Raw genomic sequence first — 6,340 nt, forward strand, 5'->3', positions numbered from 1 at the left:
AACCACCATGGCACAGCCCTGCCATGAACTAGAAGCTGATGGATCACTGTCTATAGTTCAGATCACCATGGACGAAAGGGCTGCTATCCAAGAAATAACTCCCTGCTCCAAAATTGACACCTTCAAACTTAAAGTTTGAAGCTGACCACAAGGATAAAGAAAAAGCCTTCTGCAGGATAGCTGTATGGTCAAATGAGACAAAAATTGAGTTGTTTGGCCACAATGACCACCATGTACAGAGGGACACTGTACCAGCTGGTGGTGGTGGTAGGATCATTATGCTCTGGGGCTGTTTTGCTGCCAGTGGAACTGGTTCATTGCACAAAGTGGATGGAATAATGAAGAAGTAGAACGACCTCAGAATTCAACATAAACCATCAGAAACTTGAACACGACTTGGGAGTTACAACAGGACAATGAACCCAAACATGCATCAGAGCTGGTTGTGGAGGATAATGCAGGCTAACATTAAGCTTAAAACATTTCCTGACTTCAACCCTATTGAAATTATATGGACCATGTTTATAAGTAGAGTCTATGCCAAGAAGAAAAAAAAACAAACAACAACAACAAAAAACAAATTTAATTGAACCCTACCAATTCTACCATGAAGAGTAATGAAATATCCAACCAGAATTCTGCCATAAGCTTGTTCATAGTAAACAAAAATGTTTGAGCAAGGTGAATCTTGAGAAGAGACATTTTACCCAAACATTAGGTGTGCTGTATGTATATTTTTGACCCTGTATGTTTAATTTTGACCATGTGTTGATTTCAGAAAACCCAAAGAAAATTAAAACTTGTGCACCAAATTGTGTTTGTGAGAGTTTATATTGTTTACTGTTGATTTATGGTCAAATCTATAAAAATGATGAGAAGATGATTTGAGATGAGATGAGATAATCTATTAAATGGTGAAAATGTATTTTAAAAAATCCAAATAGTATGGAAGTTATGGCCTTTTATTTTGTGCTTTTTTTTAATTCATTCTTAATTGGTTTTAATGAACAAATTAATTCGTGATTAATTAATAAATTAATAAGCATTATTTTCATGGACTTTATCTTGTAGCTCCATTTTATTTTATTGAGCTATGTCACAAGATTTAGAATTTATAACATTTAAATGGGTATCTTTCGAGGAAAGTCATCACACCTTCTCCGATCATTTTCCTTTGTTTGTTGTTCATATCGGTCACAGAAAGAATATCTAAACAGAATTTTAAAGATTATTTCAAGCCCTTTTCAGTACCATTTATTATTTTGATACAGACACACCTTTTTTCATCATAAACCTATAAAATGCGGACAAAAAAAAATTGACAGTTACCTAACAATTAGCATATGAACATATGACATGATAACTAGAAAGTTGTAGTCACAGGTCATAAGCTGTATTCAAAAGCAATGTATATTTAGATGAATAACTTAGCTAATGTTACTGATTTGGTGTTTTACTGATAATAGGGTAATACAGATATTTAGGCAGTGCCTAAAAGCGGAGATCCTGGTGACTGTATGAGCAAAATATTTGCAAGGGCACAGAATCAACCTGAATAGAATAATATTATAACATATGAACCATCGAATTGTATAGTGTAGTGTATTTCATGTTAATAAATTGCTGCATTGTCTTGTGACAGTGATACCAATAATTTGATACACATCGCCGTTACAAATACATATTTATTCCTTTCTTCGACACCACATGCATGTGCCAGAAATGACACCACAACATTTATTATGGTGCAACTCTGCTGGGTGTCTGGTGGACAGCAGTGAACCAGCACTTTCACTTTACAGCATTACTATATAGTTACTATCCAATATTATCAGACATAAGAACTAACATATTGATTCACAATAGTTTTAGATGATCAAAAAAGGAAAGATGCTCATCATTGCTACTAAACGATACAATAATTACACTCACTGGCCACTTTAATAGGAACTTGTTCTTGATTCTAAGATTCCTGTTCTTAGGTGCAGGAGTGGAACCCAGTGTGCTCTTCTGCTGTTGCATGCTGAGATGCTTTTCTGCTCACCGCGGTTGTAAAGAGTTGCTATGAGTTACTATATCCTTCCTGGCAGCTCGAAACAATCTGGCCATTTTCCTCTGACCTCTCTTATCAACAAGGCATTTTCACCCACAGAACTGTCACTCACTCACTCAATGTTTTTTTTGTTTTTTGCACCATTCTGTGTAAACTCTCGAGAGTGTTGTGTGTGAAAACCCCAGGAGATCAGCAATTTCTGAAATACTCAAACCAGTCCATCTGGCTCAAACCAACACCCATGCTACCACAGTGAAAGTCACACTTTGAGATCACAATTTTTCCCATTCTAATGTTTGAAGTGAACATTAACTGAAGCTCTTGATTTGTATCTGCATGATTTTATGCATTGTGCTGCTGTCAAGGGATCAGCTGATTAGAGAACTGCATAAAACAGACAGCAGGTGGATGTGTGGGTGTTCCTAAAAAAGTGACTGGTGAGTGTACAGTATGTTGACAAGTGTGCAGAGTAAGAAATCGTTCAGGTCAAAAAGCCTACAATGCAAAGATATGTTGCAAACAATATATTTTCATCAATATTTTCTGTAAAAAATTTTATGTCAATAGCATATTAAAAATAAGCACAAGATAAAAACCCATCTATCTTATGTAAATAAAGATGTGAATTTCGTTATCCGGTGGTCAAGTGTTTCTGAGATATGTTGAGAAGAAGAAGAAACCTTTATTCGTCACATGCACACTTCAAGCACAGTGAAATTCATCCTCTGCATTTAACCCATCTGAAGCAGTGAACACACGCACACACTCAGAGCAGTGGGCAGCCACATCAGAGCGCCCAGGGAGCAGTCAGGGGTCAGGCACCTTGCTCAAGGGCACCTCAGCCCAAGGCCGCCCCACGTCAACCTAACTGCATGTCTTTGGATTGTGGGGGAAACCGGAGCACCCGGAGGAAACCCACGCAGACACAGGGAGAACATGCAAACTCTACACAGAAAGGCCCTCGCCAGCCGCTGGGTTCGAACCCGGAACCTTCTTGCTGTGAGGCGACCGTGCTAACCACTACACCACTGTTGCCTTGCACTTACAAATGGGTACCCTGGGGTGGTACACGTACGTTATTGTTATGGTCGCAAAAGCCATCAAAAATCAGGTTGATGGCTTATTATATTCTCTTAAGTATGAAGCTGTGCTAGGTATGATGGGGACATGGGGGATGTTTTCAATTTGCATATAGGATCCCTGGAAGGGACATATTCATATATCTTAGATCATAAACATGTTTAACAATGGTAAAGATATAGAAATGTCCCTCTGCTTTTCTGAGTAATTTCTTGCACCTGTGCTGTGTCTATATATTGATTGTTTTCAGAGATTTCAACTGAACTGTGATGGGCTCTTTCTGTAGACACTGTGTTACCTAATAAAAGTCATTCAGACATGGTGTTGACTTGAGCAGACCTTGACTGACAGTTAACTGACAACTCCATCACACTGGAAATGAAAATTGTGTGTCTGACGGCTGCGATTCAGAATGTGTGCTCTCCATGTAATATGTGTTAATAAGGAGGGGGGTATTTTGATATGTTTGTTATATCTGTGAATTTAATGACTTAACATTACAAAAGATCAGCACTTTTCTGACTCAACATGAACGTAATTTTATTGTGCCACCATTTATTTATTTATTTATTTGACCATGAGATTGTGAAGACATAAATGACCTAGATATTTCATGACTATATCTAAATAAAAACAAATCCCTAACCCATTTTATATTTGTGTACAGTGATTAATGTTGTACCTTTAATCATTTCGACCAAATAGCAATGATCAGCAGGATGGAAATCCAAGGCAGACACAGAAGAAAAGCAGAAATGACTCATCACTGATCATGACTCCCGACAGCTTGTATGCAAAGGACAGGTTTTTTTTTTTTGTTTGTTTGTTTGTTTTTAAATTTCCACTCCTGCCAACCCGAAGTAATTAACCGTCAACAAATAATCACAATTTAGTTTACACAATTACATTCAAACTTGTACCATTTTATGCTATCCTGCACCTTGATTGGTAGCTAATGTTAATATACAAAGCTTATATGAGCCCATTTAAACAACAACAACAAAGTTCAGAGGGAAAGAAGACTTTTTCTAACATAGTGCTTTTAAAATAGGACTTGGATTAGATAGTTTGGTACTCTCTAGGGGTGTAAGGCAATGCCACTGTCTGCATTTGTTTAGTGCTCCAAATATTTGTATCTAGATTTGGATTTAAACCCAAACTGGGCATGGTCTAAACTGGAATTAAAAAAAAAATGCCGGAAGCACTGAAAAACATTTGCACAGTTTAACATTTTTGTATGCACCTTCTCATGATTATTTCGAAAGAATTATCTTGGTTATATTTAGCAAAATACTATTTAAGTAGTCTTATGTAAACTACCTTAACCCTGACCAGACAATTACTGAGAGTGCTGTAAATGTACCATTCAGTGCCACATGTTCATCTTTTTTTTTTTGTCCTGCGAGGGACTGACCACTTGCTGACACCTGCATGAAAATTAAAAAAAAAACTTGCATTTTTATTTGATACGGCCTCAAAGAGTAGTGTAGGAGCTATAAATTACAGACATTTGAAGGGAATTACAGGCGTTTAAAAGCACTGTTAGCTTTGTAAGAGAGAAAATAGTTTTTGTCCCAGATCATCTGCCAGGCTTGAATGCCAAAATGAAATGTCTCCAGAGGTGTGTGCCCTCTCTTCAGCAGTATCAGACTCCTCATTATGCACTGCACTGCGGACTATGCTAATGAGCTGAAAAAATGCTGAATCAGCAGTTAGAAAGGCTAAATAATTAGCACACACAGGCTGACTTGAAACTGGAAACAGCATTTCAAATATGCTATGGTTTATTGTTCCTTTTGTCATGTTGTAATGGTCTGTAGTTGCACAGTTCCAGGGTTGTAATGGAGACAATGCCCTGGTTTCAAGCCGAGCATAAATATCATGTTGTTTTTAAAAGCCCCATCACTCAGATGAAGTATGAAGTCCCCCCCCCCTTCAGTTAATCCTAGGATAAGGATTAAAAATACTGCGAAGTTCTTTCTTTTTTCTTTCACATTTTGTACTTGTTTTCTTTCTTGCTTGCTTGCTTATTTTTTACTTTCTTCTTAAAAATGTCTTTGTTCTTTCTTTCTTTCTTTCTTTCTTTCTTTAACATTTTGTACTTGCTTTAATACTTTTTTCTTAAACACTCTTTTTTCTTAAAATTTTTTGTTCTTTATTTCACATTTTATACTTACCTTATTACTTTTATTTTAAACATTTCTTTCTTTCTTTCTTTCTTTCTTTCTTTCTTTCTTTCTTTCTTTCTTATCTTGTTTTCTTTCTTTAAAATTTCTTATTTATTTATTTCACATTTTGTACTTGCTTTATTTCATTTTTCTTAAACATTTCTTTCTTTCTTTCACATTTACTTCTTTCTTTCATTTAAAAAAAACATTTATTCATGCTTTCTTTCTTTCATACTTTGGACTTGTTCTTTCTTTCTTTCTTTCTTTCTTTCTTTCTTTCTTTCTTTCTTTCTTTCTTTCTTTCTTTCATGTTTTGTACCTTTCTTTCTTTTTTTTTTTTTTTGTTTGTGTGTGTGTGTGTGTGTGTGAGATATCTACCAACAATGAGCCCAAGCCAGCTTCCCAAGCCACCTGTCAGAAACAGTATGTCATCTCTATGGTTTTCCCAGCTCATCTGTCCCCACATGGACCTGGCTGCCCATTCAATCTAAATAAAGAATCAAGCCATGGCATTCTGCCAAGCTCATGGCCACATCCACTCCACATAAACACACACACACACACACACACACATTAGTTCCACAAACTCTTTTAAAAAGTATAGCTGACCGTTCAAGTCTTAAGGACACCAGAGATGAGTGCACTTTCTATTTTTTTGTCCCTGCCACAATTTAGATGAAAGGCTGTAGCTGGCTGGCTGCAGCTTGGTGGCAGTTGGCCTCTGTCCAGAGTGATTACATACTGCAGTTTGCTCATCTCAGCCAGTTAAGGACTTGTTTTAATACAGCTGCTCTGTTTTATTGATCCCCATGGCTAGTGCTCTCACCTGTATTTGTGACTTTCCCAACCTTCCCATCATGGACCTCTTCAAGAAGCCAACCATAAGCTTATCTTAAGCTAAAGCTCTCTACCTACCTACTAAGGTTCTAGAGCAGGGGTGTTAAACATAGTGCCTGCAAGCTGGACAGGGCAGATAAAGTTCTTATCCAGCCAACCAAATGAATTTAGTATCTGTGTTCTAAATTAAAATCATACTGTA

General features: G+C 36.8%; 1 protein-coding gene across 1 annotated transcript in view; it reads left to right on the top strand.

The window, feature by feature from the left end:
• Window positions 1–6,340, top strand: part of fgf11a (fibroblast growth factor 11a) — a 184,376-nt gene that overhangs the window by 109,701 nt on the left and 68,335 nt on the right. The window lies entirely within an intron of this gene.

This window comes from Neoarius graeffei, chromosome 1 (assembly GCF_027579695.1).
Source record: "Neoarius graeffei isolate fNeoGra1 chromosome 1, fNeoGra1.pri, whole genome shotgun sequence".
NCBI lineage: Eukaryota > Metazoa > Chordata > Actinopteri > Siluriformes > Ariidae > Neoarius > Neoarius graeffei.